We start from the raw sequence: 17,163 nt of genomic DNA, 5'->3' as shown, positions 1-17,163 counted from the left end.
GAGGTTTACATTTGTGAGTAACTATAACACTTACCAACTACAAAATTTAGACTATGTCACATGATCAACCTAATCATCTCATATTTTATAGTAACTGAAATGTGTTATTTTCATCCAAGATTATCATTTTGATATATGCATAAAGCTTATGTTGAACATAATTTGTAAGCATTAATCAAAGATAATTTCAACCAATATTAGGCTTATTATTCAAAGCACATGACTATCTCAATTAAGTACATTCTTTTGGAAATTGTTTATGTAAAACAATGAAAGACTATTTTGCCCCCATATATATGTGTACTACCGAAAGTGTAATATGTAATATTTAACTTACAAATATATAATATTGAATCATTTCTCTTCAAAAGCCAGAGCACAGAAATAATAACATGTCTTTTTAAGATGGAGAAGCTACAACAAATAAAGATTTATCCTCTAATATAAACTTTTAAAACAGGTGCCTTCATTTTGGCATGAACTCAATTTTTCTTCCAAGTCAAAGAATATGAAATTGCATTTAAATAAATGCTTCTTTACACACCTGTCAGCAAAGACTTATGCTGTAACCTAGAATTTGTTCTGCTCTGACATTTGCTGAAATTTAAAGATGTACCTGGACATTTATTGTAGGAATATATACTCCTCAAAAAAGATGATGAAATTCTAAAGGCAAAAGCAAAATAGTTTAATTGATTTATAATAGTACATCTTGAACAAAAATGGTAGGTTAACAATTTATTTTATTTTTTGTGATTAATACAATATTAATTTTTCTGTATAAGCATTGGTTTTATTCTCTTTTTATTAAATCTGTTGCTCCTTTCTGATTCCTTATATTTTTATCTTTATGAAAACTCTACCATTCTCACAATAAAATGGGTCATCAAAATCTTGAATAGGAAATACAGTTGAGTACGTAAAATTCCAGTAATGAACATATAGTACATCATAAAACTTGCTTAATAGTTTTTTCAAGGCAGAACACTAGTACGTAATCATATTTATTTTGTAAAAAGAAAAATTATGTGTAAATGCTAATAAATAAATAAATAATACCTAAAATACTATTTATACTACTCTCCTTTTCCCCCTTCTATAACTCTCTTTGCTATCATATCTCTCTTCTACCATCTCCTTTCTGTTGTCTTCCTTCTTCTCCAAGGTCAAAAATGCATATCATTTCCAAGTTAAATGTGAGGCTCTAATTAGTGGCTTATCTCATTACAAAGCCAAATAATTTTCAATTAATTCAAACAATAAACTTGACAGCTTTCTGTTCAGAGTAGCACTGCCTCAATTACAACTGTGTTTTCACTAAGTTTAAATAATGATGTGTATTCTGAAATACAGAATTTATATTTTTAAGAAGATCATCACTAGCCAGGACTGGAGTAATCTGAATGCAATAATATTAGAATATCTATTTGCAACCACAATATTATAATCACTTAAATATTATCTGATAAGAGATCTTAAATTTCAAGTTTCAGCTGTCTCTCAACATCATTTTTCTGGTTTTTAAAGTCACTTTCCACATCAATAATGTCATTTGCACAAATTTATAAATTCCCAGTCACATCACAATCAAACAATATTTAAACTCATGGATTAAACAATTTTCAAAATGAATAAAAAGCTATCATTACATACTGGAAGTATATTAAATCTTGAAAGCATCTTCTCATCTTATTGAAAATGAAAATTAATCCTTAGAGAGTTTGGATCTCTTGCCAAAGCTCACACTGCTAGTTAGAAGAGTCAAGATTAATGCTGTCTTCTATTTTAATTTTTGTTTTGATCATGTCATGCTTGTCTAGAGTGTAGTCATTAGGCAAGTATTCATTGATACCCTAATATGTGACAGGTGCTATTCTTAGTTCTAGGAATAAAGTCATGAAAAACAAAATCTGCACTTGAGGAAATTACATTCTTGTCAGGACCAGAGAGACAAACAGTAGGCAAACCAAATACAACATAATGTTTAATCATAAGTGATGAGTACATGTCCATACAGCCACATAAGATGGACCTGGGATCTAGAGTTGCTGGTTATCAAGGTAGCCTTTGTGAGACTTAAATTATGAAAAGATGTTGATCAAATACAGATCTAGAGGATGAGTGTTAGAAGTGCAGTGAACTAATTGCAAGTGCAAAATCTACAATGTGGGAATGATCTTAAGCATATTTTGGAGAACCAAGTTGCCAAGTGCAGTATAGTGAGCTGGAGGGAGATTGGTAAGAGGTAAAGTCAAAAAAGGATGCAGAAGGCAGATCATAGAGAGCCCGGTAGGCCCCTGTTGAAAGTTGGGCTTTTACACTATAGGCTTTAGCATATAGTTTCAGGACTCCATGATATTAATTAGAATACTAAGTACAAAGCAAGAGAATACAATAATGTCACTTTTTTTCTTCTAGAAGACCATTGACTAAGGCCTGAAGAATGGATTTTAGGTAGAACAAGGCTGGATCAGAGAGACAATTAGGAGGCTATTGCAAACGATGATAGAACTCTGAGCTAGAAGCAATGATGAATAGCATTGCATGGATTTATGATAGAATTTGGAAATAAAGCCAGCAGAAACCAGGAGAGTGACAGAAAGAAACAAATTATGAGCTACTCCTAGATTCTTGGCTTGAGAAATTAGTTAGATGGTAGTGTCTTTAATAGAGATGGGAGGAGACATGCAAATGAATCTTGTTACTTTTTTGTTCCTAAACATATTATTGATAAAAATAATTATGCATATATGCACAGTGATATTATTTTTTGCAACAATTTGTGAAACTCTATTCTTAATCTACTGTCAAATAGTAAACACTGCTGGCATTAACACACTGGCTACTATTTTAGGTAAATAATTGTTCTATACTTCATATTTGATTGTGAAGGGAATAAACATTATGAAGAACGATCTTGTGAAATACTTATTCTTTAAAAAATTTCTCATCTTTTTCTATACATTCATCTCAAAATCTTTAGATGATTATTGACTGTTTTGTGTATTTCTGTATTAGTTTGTAGAATTCAACTTAATACATTCAGAGAGGATATGTGTTAATAAAAATGTCAATATAAAAACAAACTTACGACGTGTATACTTAGGATTTTTAAAAAATGGTAGCATGTATTTCTTAATATTCTCATCTATCAAAAAAGTTTAAGCTCTGAGCAAATGAGTGCTATGCTCAAAAACGAATGGGGTCCATGCTAGTAGTTCTTAGAAGGCAAAATACCACAGATCCTTTATCGATAACCTAGATACATACCCACAGTTACCCCAAAGTAGGTAGTTCTTTAATTCATTTTCATCTAAGCTGATGTGATTGAATTGAAATTTTTTAAATCAGCAATTCCTCTCTTAAGGTACATGCAGGAGAAAGAAGAGAAATGAGTGGATGGCTCAAATGTATAAAGTGAAAAGAAATGTTAAAGAAGATAGATGATTTATAACTATAGTGGGCACTTTGTACTGGAGTTTATGTAGAATATCTTGGTTATGATTTTCTTTAGATGAAGAACCTTAGATTTTAGTGAACCTAAGGCCATACACATTCCTGGTAGCAAAGCTAACACAGAAACTCAAATGCTTGAATTTCAAGTTAATAGAGTCAAACAATATTAAAACAAAATATAACGATTACTAAGTATAATTTTAGAAAGTAATTAATAAATGTTCTATATATGACACCTATGGTTTTGCTGCCAAGCATCCAAGAATTCTCAAAATTGTGCATAAATTATATGTAAATTTTTAAGAGGATTTGCATATTCTATCACATTCTTAAATGTACCCATTACGCCAAGTAAGTTAAGATTCATTATCTTAAAGACAAAAAAACGTAAGTAAGTAGAGATACATCAGAGTGCCTGTGAAAATATCTAACTCATATTTTGGCAGCAATATATATGTTGGTTGCCTTCTTTGAGTACATACTATTATCCAAGGAAATTTGAAAGATAATTACATGTAGGTGTGTGCATATGTGTGTATGAGTGTGTGCATAATAGATGCATGTGTGTAAAACTGTATACTACAAATTCATATATATAGTTTTTTTCAGACATATACACCCACACACATAGAGAAATAGAATATCAAGGCATCTTCTAACTGTGTACTGTCCCTCATTTCAACTCTAAAAGGAGGTACTCAGATAACAGTCATATTGCTACAAACTTCTCTCATAATGTTTTTTGGGGGATGTTTGACACTATTTTCCTGAAAACCTGATTGTTAAGCATGCTCTGTTTACATGATAAACAATTACAGCACAAATCTAATCTTCAATAGCTTTATGTTAAAGTCAGTGGAGATATTTTATTGATTCTATTTTTAATACAGTTTTACATCAGGTATTTGGTTGAGAAAGAAACATAAACAATAAAGATGTTTTAATTTCAGAAAAGAAATAAAGATCAAATTTACTTGAAACTAACCAAAACAAATGACAAAAAAAAAAAAAAAATCGGTTTCTATACCAGTTCTGGCATTAGTGTTATAGAAGAAGGGGAAGTCAATAGAAGGAGAAATGACAGAATGAGAACCATCTCATTTAAGACTAAAAGGTTTTTGTTCTGTGAGGCAACATATATAATAGGAAACATTTTAAAATACCCAATTAACAACTCTGATATCTGAAAAATGTATTAACTGCATAACTAATAACCATTACTTAACTTGTAAACTTTTTTCATGTCACTGAAATTAAGCAGGGAATTGTTTTATCAACACAAAATTATTTATCCTTGTTATTTACCAAGAGCATATCCATTGCATGCATAATTATAACAACCTCCTAAAAAAACAGGATTAATTCTTTTTTTCAACCATTGTTTTAAGCACCTGCTATTTAAATATTGTTGTAGCACTGCAGATTATAAATAGTTATTTGTATAATGGGTGAGATTAAAGAAATTAAAAATTAATAAAGAAGAATTGATTAAAAATAAGATAATAAAAATGACAGGAAAATGGCTTAAACGTAGAGACAGGAAAAACTATGGTGACTAGACTTCAGATTTGGGTAATAAAAATAGGAAATTTGAAAAAATAAGAATAGCTTTTTTTTTTTTTTTTTTTTTTTTTTGAGACAGAGTCGCCCAGGCTGGAGTGCAGTGGCCGGATCTCAGCTCACTGCAAGCTCCGCCTCCCGGGTTTACACTAAAAATAGATTTTCGAAGGGTCTTCTAAACTATCTTTAGGACTAATAAATATTGTAAGTTGGGGAGTATAAGGATATGAATTTTGATCAAATTATTAAAAAATTAGTAGCCACACAGAGGACTTGGGCTTTGACATGACAAACAGTAGAAAGACCTGGGCAGTTTTCAAGGAAGGGCTAAAACGTAGTATATAAGTGGGACAGCATTAGGCACAGCAGGTTTGGGATTTATACATCAGCAGGTACTGCATGGCATCTGTAGGAATGAACAGCTGAGCAAAGCGTCATTTCTTCATCCAAATGCCGAGAACCTAATAAGTGGTAAAAATGAAGAGACATAGTCCCCTTATGGTGACTCTTTGTCTTCTATTTTTTATCTGCTTTTATTTTTAACATTAAAATTTTTAATTTAAAAGGAAGCCATAATGTATTATCTTGCTCACTTAATTAATTACAGAAGTTAACCATGAGAAATGAATGAAAGTCAAGGTAGGGTCAGGCTAAGTTAGGTTATACTGCAGAAACAACCTTGCAGTTTTCATGGCTGATCACAATCAATGTTTGTATCCTGCTCATCATACATTCACTGTGTTAGCTGAGGACTCTGTTTCCTATTTTGTTATTAACTAAGCTAATGAAGCAGCCATTATCCTGCAAGTTGACAGTTGCTGTGACAGAGGGAAAAATACTGACAATTAGATATAACATGGCACATCCACTCAAAACTCATTGAATATGGCTAGTTATACCCACCATGCACAAGGAACCCATATGCAAAGGAATGTGGGTGGATGTCATCCTGCCATGTGTTCCGCAAACAGGAAAATAGAATATTTCTTCATCCTCTAAAATGAGATGGAGTAAGACTCCTTCAAAGACATGTGAGACTGGTGAAAGGCTTTTTTTATTTTTTTTTTCAAAATGTTAAAAATAGTGTTTGATAGCACATAAAAATAATAGACTATCATACAATAATGTTTATATTATTATACTTTTAGTTCTGCGGTACATGTGCAGAACGTGCAGTTTTGTTACATAGGTATACATGTGCCATGGTGGTTTGTTGCACCCATCAACCCATCATCTACATTAGGTATTTCTCCTAATGCTATCCCTCCCCTAGCCCCCCACTCTCCAACAGACCCCGGTGTGTGATGTTCCCCTCCCTGTATCCATGTGTTCTCATTGTTCAACTCTCACTTATGAGTGAGAACATATGGTATTTGGTTTTCTGTTCTGGTGATAGTTTGCTGAGAATGATGGTTTCCAGCTTCATCTATGTCCCTGCATGGTACATGAACTTATCCTTTTTTATGATTGCATAGTATTCCATGGTATATATGTGCCACATTTTCTTTATCCAGTTTATCTTTGATGAACGTTTGGGTTGGTTCCAAGTCTTTGCTACTGTGAATAGTGCCACAATAAACATACGTGTTCATGTGTCTTTATAGCAGCATGATTTATAATCCTTTGGGTATATACCCAGTAATGGGTTTGCTGGGTCAAATGGTATTTCTAGTTCTAGACCCTGGAGGAATCGCCACACTGTCTTCCACAATGGTGGAATTAATTTACACTCCCACCAAAAGTGTAAAAGCCTTCCTACTTCTCCACATCCTCTCCAGCATCTGTTGTTTCCCGACTGACACAAAGGCTTTGTTTGTTTGTTTGTTTGTTTGTTTTTTAAGGGTCAGGGGTATATACAATATTGAGTTCAATGTCTGGTGAATTTAACAACTTTTCTAAACTATTCAAGGATGATCATTTGAATGTTGTTATTAATATAGGAATTGAAGGGTCATAAAGTGGCTGGGATATATATTTGGTTGTTATTGGATAGAATTTATAGATGAAGTTGCAGAATGGGAATTTACTGAGGGCATGACAATTCAGAGAGACCAGAAAAACAGCAATGACAGATTGTAGTTGGCGTTGCAATGAGGAAGAGCAATTCCAGTAGTCAGAAAAGAAGATAGAACAATGTGAACAATGCATTCAATGTATCTTAAAAAGAAGTGTTTCTAGAAGTAAGTGGCACAGCATGTCAAATACTAAAACAAGTTAAATGAAGGAGAAAATGTTAATGGAATTGGCTTATAATAATATCTAAAATGCAATCAACACTTACACCAGTCAGACCCCGTTTTAAGACATATATATATGTCTTATATATGTATATATACATATACACAGATATGTATGTAATATATGAACTCATCTTACTTTTAGACTCTTCATTACAGATGAGACATAATCAGTGAGTAAAAAACCCTGAGGTCACGTGACCAACAAGTTGCAGAGATAGAATGTGAACCAGACATTCTGGCTGCGGAATTCTGGTCTGTTCTTAATCACTATTTCATATTTTAGCATGTGTTTCTAGGTATGTTTCCCCCAATTAAAGCAAAGAAATAAAATGTGGATTATAAACTAGTAATAATGGTAAATGGGGCATGGAGACAAGTACAGTCTATATGCTTGTGGAGTTTAAAAATAAAACAACACAGATATATTTTACATTATTAAATTAAAACTGTGTTAAGATAATGTTGAGGGAGGCGGAGCAAGATGGCCGAATAGGAACAGCTCCAGTCTCCAACTCCCAGCGCGAGGGACACAGAAGACCGGTGATTTCTGCATTTTCAACTGAGGTACTGGGTTCATCTCACTGGGGAGTGCCGGACGATCGGTGCTGGTCAGCTGCTGCAGCCCGACCAGCGAGAGCTGAAGCAGGGCGAGGCATTGCCTCACCTGGGAAGCGCAAGGGGGAAGGGAATCCCTTTTCCTAGCCAGGGGAACTGAGACACACAACACCTGGAAAATCGGGTAACTCCCACCCCAATACTGCGCTTTAAGCAAACAGGCACACCAGGAGATCATATCCCACACCTGGCCGGGAGGGTCCCACACCCACGGAGCTTCCCTCATTGCTAGCACAGCAGTCTGTGATCTACTGGCAAGGCAGCAGCGAGGCTGGGGGAGGGGCGCCCGCCATTGCTGAGGCTTAAGTAGGTAAACAAAGCCGCTGGGAAGCTCGAACTGGGTGGAGCTCACAGCAGCTAAAGGAAACCTGCCTGTCTCTGTAGACTCCACCTCTGGGGACAGGGCACAGTAAACAATAACAAACGCAGCAGAAAACTCTGCAGACACAAACGACTCTGTCTGACAGCTTTGAAGAGAGCAGTGGATCTCCCAGCACGGAGGCTGAGATCTGAGAAGGGACAGACTCCCTGCTCAAGTGGGTCCCTGACACCTGAGCAGCCTAACTGGGAGACATCCCCCACTAGGGGCAGTCTGACACCCCACACCTCACAGGGTGGAGTACACCCCTGAGAGGAAGCTTCCAAAGCAAGAATCAGACAGGTACACTCGCTGTTCAGAAATATTCTATCTTCTGCAGCCTCTGCTGTTGATACCCAGGCAAACAGGGTCTGGAGTGGACCTCAAGCAATCTCCAACAGACCTACAGCTGAGGGTCCTGACTGTTAGAAGGAAAACTATCAAACAGGAAGGACACCTACACCAAAACCCCATTAGTACATCACCATCATCAAAGACCAGAGGCAGATAAAACCACAAAGATGGGGAAAAAGCAGGGCAGAAAAGCTGGAAATTCAAAAAATAAGAGCGCATCTCCCACGGCAAAGGAGCGCAGCTCATCGCCAGCAACGGATCAAAGATGGACAGAGAATGACTTTGACGAGATGAGAGAAGAAGGCTTCAGTCCATCAAATTTCTCAGAGCTAAAGGAGGAATTACATACCCAGCGCAAAGAAACTAAAAATCTAAAAAAAAAGTGGAAGAATTGATGGCTAGAGTAATTAATGCAGAGAAGGTCATAAACGAAATGAAAGAGATGAAAACCATGACACGAGAAATACGTGACAAATGCACAAGCTTCAGTAACCGACTCGATCAACTGGAAGAAAGAGTATCAGCGATTGAGGATCAAATGAATGAAATGAAGCGAGAAGACAAACCAAAAGAAAAAAGAAGAAAAAGAAATGAACAAAGCCTGCAAGAGGTATGGGATTATGTTAAAAGACCAAATCTACGTCTGATTGGGGTGCCTGAAAGTGAGGGGGAAAATGGAACCAAGTTGGAAAACACTCTTCAGGATATCATCCAGGACAACTTCCCCAACCTAGTAGGGCAGGCCAACATTCAAATCCAGGAAATACAGAGAATGCCACAAAGATACTCCTCGAGAAGAGCAACTCCAAGACACATAATTGCCAGATTCACCAAAGTGGAAATGAAGGAAAAAATGTTAAGGGCAGCCAGAGAGAAAGGTCGGGTTACCCACAAAGGGAAGCCCATCAGACTAACAGCAGATCTCTCGGCAGAAACTCTACAAGCCAGAAGAGAGTGGGGGCCAATATTCAACATTCTTAAAGAAAAGAATTTTAAACCCAGAATTTCATATCCAGCCAAACTAAGTTTCATAAGTGAAGGAGAAATAAAATCCTTTACAGATAAGCAACTGCTTAGAGATTTTGTCACCACTAGGCCTGCCTTACAAGAGACCCTGAAGGAAGCACTAAACATGGAAAGGAACAACAGGTACCAGCCATTGCAAAAACATGCCAAAATGTAAAGACCATCAAGGCAAGGAAGAAACTGCATCAACTAACGAGCAAAATAACCAGTTAATATCATAATGGCAGGATCAAGTTCACACATAACAATCTTAACCTGGCCGGGAGCAGTGGCTCAAGCCTGTAATCCCAGCACTTTGGGAGGCCGAGACGGGCGGATCACGAGGTGAGGAGATCGAGACCATCCTGGCTAACACGGAGAAACCCCGTCTCTACTAAAAAATACAAAAAACTAGCCAGGCGAGGTGGCGGGCACTTGTAGTCCCAGCTACTCGGGAGGCTGAGGCAGGAGAATGGCGCAAACCCAGGAGGCGGAGCTTGCAGTGAGCTGAGATCCAGCCACTGCACTCCAACCTGGGTGACAGAGCCAGACTCCGTCTCAAAAAAAAAAAAAAAAAAAAAAAAAAAAATCTTAACCTTAAATGTAAATGGACTAAATGCTCCAATTAAAAGACACAGACTGGCAAACTGGATAAAGAGTCAAGACCCATCAGTCTGCTGTATTCAGGAGACCCATCTCACACGCAGAGACATATATAGGCTCAAAATAAAGGGATGGAGGAAGATTTACCAAGCAAATGGAGAACAAAAAAAAGCGGGGTTTGCAATACTAGTCTCTGATAAAACAGACTTTAAACCAATAAAGATCAAAAGAGACAAAGAAGGCCATTACATAATGGTAAAGGGATCAATTCAACAGGAAGAGCTAACTATCCTAAATATATATGCACCCAATACAGGAGCACCCAGATTCATCAAGCAAGTCCTTAGAGACTTACAAAGAGACTTACTCTCATACAATAATAATGGGAGACTTCAACACTCCACTGTCAACATTAGACAGATCAACGAGACAGAAAGTTAACAAGGATATCCAGGAATTGAACTCATCTCTGCAGCAAGCAGACCTAATAGACATCTAGAGAACTCTCCACCCCAAATCAACAGAATATACATTCTTCTCAGCACCACATCATACTTACTCCAAAATCGACCACGTAATTGGAAGTAAAGCACTCCTCAGCAAATGTACAAGAACAGAAATTATAACAAACTGTCTCTCAGACCACAGTGCAATCAAACTAGAACTCAGGACTAAGAAACTCAATCCAAACCGCTCAACTACATGGAAACTGAACAACCTGCTCCTGAATGACTACTGGGTACATAACGAAATGAAGGCAGAAATAAAGATGTTCTTTGAAACCAATGAGAACAAAGATACAACATACCAGAATCTCTGGGACACATTTAAAGCAGTGTGTAGAGGGAAATTTATAGCACTAAATGCCCACAAGAGAAAGCAGGAAAGATCTAAAATTGACACTCTAACATCGCAATTAAAAGAACTAGAGAAGCAAGAGCAAACACATTCGAAAGCTAGCAGAAGGCAAGAAATAACTAAGATCAGAGCAGAACTGAAGGAGATAGAAACACAAAAATCCCTCCAAAAAATCAATGAATCCAGGAGTTGGTTTTTTGAAAAGATCAACAAAATTGACAGACCACTAGCAAGACTAATAAAGAAGAAAAGAGAGAAGAATCAAATCGACGCAATTAAAAATGATAAAGGGGATATCACCACCGACCCCACAGAAATACAAACTACCATCAGAGAATACTATAAACACCTCTATGCAAATAAACTGGAAAATCTAGAAGAAATGGATAATTTCCTGGACACTTACACTCTTCCAAGACTAAACCAGGAAGAAGTTGAATCCCTGAATAGACCAATAGCAGGCTCTGAAATTGAGGCAATAATTAATAGCCTACCAACCAAAAAAAGTCCAGGACCAGATGGATTCACAGCTGAATTCTACCAGAGGTACAAGGAGGAGTTGGTACCATTCCTTCTGAAACTATTCCAATCAATAGAAAAAGAGGGAATCCTCCCTAAATCATTTTATGAGGCCAGCATCATCCTGATACCAAAGCCTGGCAGAGACACAACAAAAAAAGAGAATTTTAGACCAATATCCCTGATGAACATCGATGCAAAAATCCTCAATAAAATACTGGCAAACCGGATTCAGCAACACATCAAAAAGCTTATCCACCATGATCAAGTGGGCTTCATCCCTGGGATGCAAGGCTGGTTCAATATACGCAAATCAATAAACATAATCCAGCATATAAACAGAACCAAAGACAAGAACCACATGATTATCTCAATAGATGCAGAAAAGGCTTTTGACAAAATTCAACAGCTCTTCATGCTAAAAACGCTCAATAAATTCAGTATTGATGGAACGTACCTCAAAATAATAAGAGCTATCTATGACAAACCCACAGCCAATATCATACTGAATGGGCAAAAACTGGAAAAATTCCCTTTGAAAACTGGCACAAGACAGGGATGCCCTCTCTCACCACTCCTATTCAACATAGTGCTGGAAGTTCTGGCTAGGGCAATTAGGCAAGAGAAAGAAATCAAGGGAATTCAGTTAGGAAAAGAAGAAGTCAAATTGTCCCTGTTTGCAGATGACATGATTGTATATTTAGAAAACCCCATTGTCTCAGCCCAAAATCTCCTTAAGCTGATAAGCAACTTCAGCAAAGTCTCAGGATACAAAATTAATGTGCAAAAATCACAAGCATTCTTATACACCAGTAACAGACAAACAGAGAGCCAAATCAGGAATGAACTTCCATTCACAATTGCTTCAAAGAGAATCAAATACCTAGGAATCCAACTTACAAGGGATGTAAAGGACCTCTTCAAGGAGAACTACAAACCACTGCTCAGTGAAATCAAAGAGGACACAAACAAATGGAAGAACATACCATGCTCATGGATAGGAAGAATCAATATCGTGAAAATGGCCATACTGCCCAAGGTAATTTATAGATTCAATGCCATCCCCATCAAGCTACCAATGAGTTTCTTCACAGAATTGGAAAAAACTGCTTTAAAGTTCATATGGAACCAAAAAAGAGCCCGCATCTCCAAGACAATCCTAAGTCAAAAGAACAAAGCTGGAGGCATCACGCTACCTGACTTCAAACTATACTACAAGGCTACAGTAACCAAAACAGCATGGTACTGGTACCAAAACAGAGATATAGACCAATGGAACAGAACAGAGTCCTCAGAAATAATACCACACATCTACAGCCATCTGAACTTTGACCAACCTGAGAGAAACAAGAAATGGGGAAAGGATTCCCTATTTAATAAATGGTGCTGGGAAAATTGGCTAGCCATAAGTAGAAAGCTGAAACTGGATCCTTTCCTTACTCCTTATACGAAAATTAATTCAAGATGGATTAGAGACTTAAATGTTAGACCTAATACCATAAAAATCCTAGAGGAAAACCTAGGTAGTACCATTCAGGACATAGGCATGGGCAAAGACTTCATGTCTAAAACACCAAAAGCAATGGCAGCAAAAGCCAAAATTGACAAATGGGTTCTCATTAAACTAAAGAGCTTCTGCACAGCAAAAGAAACTACCATCAGAGTGAACAGACAACCTACAGAATGGGAGAAAATTTTTGCAATCTACTCATCTGACAAAGGGCTAATATCCAGAACCTACAAAGAACTCAAACAAATTTACAAGAAAAAAACAAACAACCCCATCAAAAAGTGGGCATAGGATATGAACAGACATTTCTCAAAAGAAGACATTCATACAGCCAACAGACACATGAAAAAATGCTCATCATCACTGGCCATCAGAGAAATGCAAATCAAAACCACAATGAGATACCATCTCACACCACTTAGAATGGCGATCATTAAAAAGTCAGGAAACAACAGGTGCTGGAGAGGATGTGGAGAAATAGGAACACTTTTACACTGTTGGTGGGATTGTAAACTAGTTCAACCATTATGGAAAACAGTATGGCGATTCCTCAAGGATCTAGAACTAGATGTACCATATGACCCAGCCATCCCATTACTGGGTATATACCCAAAGGATTATAAATTATGCTGCTATAAAGACACATGCACACGTATGTTTATTGCGGCACTATTCACAATAGCAAAGACTTGGAATCAACCCAAATGTCCATCAGTGACAGATTGGATTAAGAAAATGTGGCACATATACACCATGGAATACTATGCAGCCATCAAAAAGGATGAGTTTGTGTCCTTTGTAGGGACATGGATGCAGCTGGAAACCATCATTCTTAGCAAACTATCACAAGAACAGAAAACCAAACACTGCATGTTCTCACTCATAGGTGGGAACTGAACAATGAGATCACTTGGACTGAGGAAGGGGAAAGTCACACACCGGGGCCTATCATGGGGAGGGGGGAGGGGGGAGGGGGGAGGGATTGCATTGGGAGTTATACCTGATGTAAATGACGAGTTGATGAGTGCAGCACACCAACAAGGCACAAGTATACATATGTAACAAACCTGCATGTTATGCACATGTACCCTACAACTTAAAGTATAATAATAATAAATAAATTTAAAAAAAAAAAAAAGATAATGTTGAAGTTTTCTGACCTGGTTTGTTTTTAGAAATAAGTCATTTAAACATCATTACTGGAAAAGAAAGGAGAAACATGAGTTAAACGTTGTAGAACACCCATTATTTATAATGTGTTCCATTAAGCATTCAGTTATTGAATTTATTGAAGTAGACACCTTCCTCAATTTGCAGAATATTAACTAACAGCATCACAATTCACAACTAGGTTTTTTTGGCTTCAGAACCCATATTCCTTTCACTGTGTCATATCAGGGGACACATAGAGAAAAAAATATTAGTGAGATGTTTTTATGTGCTTAATAAAGGGATAGTAACCTAGATAGAAATACTAGAATTCAGTGAAACAAAAGAAACATCTTGATTTTTTTTTCTGAAACTGAAAGTAAAGATACAAAGAACATAGAGATAGTACTCTGTCAGTTTGACAATGGCTATATATACAGATGCATGTGAAACTCATAACAGTTGTAAAACAAACACTGACTACATATTTTAAAATCATTTGCTACCCAGCTATGATGTCCTCAAAGTAAATGAAGAAATCTCAATGTAAGTTAACTATAATTGCTTCCCAAAAAATGGCTGGAGATATTTATGCTCTGCTAAAATCTGTCACATGTCCAATATGGAGTGAAATGTTAACTAGCTTACATTTCTTTTTGTTTGTTTGTTTTTTGAACAAGTTAGGCAGCAGTAACTGTCTTCAGTTACTGTCTGATAGGAAAAATGTATTTCCAGGAATCATTCTTACGATTAAATTATCACGTCGCATGTGGATTTTGAATTTATGTGTTTTTTCTTAAGATTATTTTAATCACTATTATCTTTTGTTACTCTTGTTAGTACCAAGAAGACCAATTAAATTTTCTGATTCTTGGACTTGTTATTTTTAAGACAGTGTGCCATGGGGATGAGGGCATAGATGTTTCTAGCCTATTTAGACAATTAATATTCTGAACTAGGCTTGCATTAGGTGACGAGGCATAAATGAAAAGAAAAAAGGAGGAAATCTATTTGCCAAAGCAAAATCCCACATGCTTCTCTCTGTTTCTTCCTCCCTCAAGAGTGAAACAAGACAATTTTCTCTATAAGCTGTATGAGATAGAACAGTAGCAGTGTGATCTGTCAGTATGATGTTAAGCATAAGAAATTTTTCCCAGAGCAGCTACTTCACATATGCATGTAGATGCATGTACATGTGAGTTTAGTTTCTTATTATAATTCCCAGTATTCTACACTATTTGATTTAACATGTATGATTAAAGCCAATCCTCTATCCATTGTAAATAAAATAAATAAATACGCCAATGTATGAAAATTGTATTCCGATGTATGAAAATCAAAACCTCATATGATGAAAGGGGTATCTGTAATCACGGAGTCTTTGAGTTTTATATACAACAAAATGCCAGATGATAGAGAAAATGCCACATAATTGTCTATATCTAGGTATATCTGACCTTGGTTTTCAATATGGCATAGATATAGCCATTTAAAAATGAAATGATTTAGGTCATTGCATACCAAATTCTTGGAACTTAATGATTTAAAAGAAAGATGATAAACATATAACGTTTTGGCAATATCCTTGCTTGATTTCTAATGCTTGTTTACCTTAATATGTTCTTTTATCATCATTTAACTATTCTCACTGTTTCTCAACCCTGTTAAATCAATGCAACCACTTCACTTCTCTGTTTTTTTTTTCACACAGATTTTTTTTTTTTTCTTTTAAAAAGAGTCTCGCCCTGTTGGCCAGGCTGGAGGGCAGTGGCATGATCTCGGCTCACTGCAACCTCCCTCTCCCAAGTTCAAGCGATTCTCCTACCTCAGCCTCCCAAGTAGCTGGGACTACAGGTGCCCACCACCTCACCTGGTAATTTTTTTGTATTTTAGTAGAGACAGGGTTTCACCGTGTTGCCCAGGCTGGTCTTGAACTCCTGAGCTAAGGCAATCTGCCCACCTCAGCCTCCCAAAGTGCTGGGATTACAGGCGTGAGCCACCGTCCTTGGCCTTTTGGCTAAGATCAAGTGTAGTATCTGTTCTTACCAGTTTAACGAAAATGTTTTAGAAATAGACCAAGAATTTTCATATTGACTTTCCACCCATTGCAATTTAACAAATTTAAACTCTAAAGAGTTTGCTATGAGATATGGTTTGAAAACCGTAAAAAAAAAAAAAAAAAAAAACAGTGGCATTCAAACAGGCAAATAAACAAGCAGAGACTGTAGTTCTATGTATGCTGCTTTGGGAAAGAAAAATCTTTTCATTCTAATGTGCAGTTTTTAATCTTAAAAACACAATTTAGCTAACAATAAAAAAACAACTGTTCTTGCTTCTAAATTAAATTGAGTTTGCATTAATGTTCATATATATAAATATAAATGTTTAAGATTAATGAAGGATTAGAAGTGAGCATTGTAAAACAAACTTAGATTAATAATATTAGACCCTGTGTCAGCTGAGACTCTGCCATAAACAGAAATATTTTGTAAGTTTTAGAGAAATATTGGGAAGAGTTTTTAATAATAATCACACAATAATCACATTGTATTTTATATCTTGGCTATGACTTGGGATATTGGTGCTTAATCTGAAAATAAATAAATATCAAGGGAAATGAAATATTGTTTAATTTCACTTCAAGTTTCATTTTCCAAGTAATTTTTACCCTCCAGATGGTAGGCAATGCATGCCAGTGAAACACAATGGAAGCAGTCCACTTTAATCTCTTAAGGCGCTGCTTCTTCTTTTTAACATGTGTGAATTAATGTCTTCTCTAGGGCTGTTTTAACTTTAATTTATATAGCTTAGCGTTTAGTTATCTTTGATGTGACCAAAAAATCTGCAAAAAGCATATTAAATGTTACCTGTCTCTTTTTGACAAAATATCTGAGGCAAATCTATTATTTTCTCTTCTGCTAACTACTCCATAGGCT

At 36.3% G+C, this 17,163-nt stretch overlaps 1 protein-coding gene and 1 pseudogene across 4 annotated transcripts in view; both read left to right on the top strand.

The window, feature by feature from the left end:
- The window catches only part of CDH18 (cadherin 18), a 1,123,620-nt gene that overhangs the window by 270,289 nt on the left and 836,168 nt on the right, over positions 1–17,163 (top strand). The gene's annotated exons all lie outside the window — the stretch shown is intronic.
- Positions 16,224–16,334, top strand: LOC123574325 (U2 spliceosomal RNA; annotated as a pseudogene).

This window comes from Macaca fascicularis, chromosome 6 (assembly GCF_037993035.2).
Source record: "Macaca fascicularis isolate 582-1 chromosome 6, T2T-MFA8v1.1".
Taxonomy (NCBI): Eukaryota; Metazoa; Chordata; class Mammalia; order Primates; family Cercopithecidae; genus Macaca; species Macaca fascicularis.
This window is presented reverse-complemented; position numbering and strand designations above follow the sequence as displayed.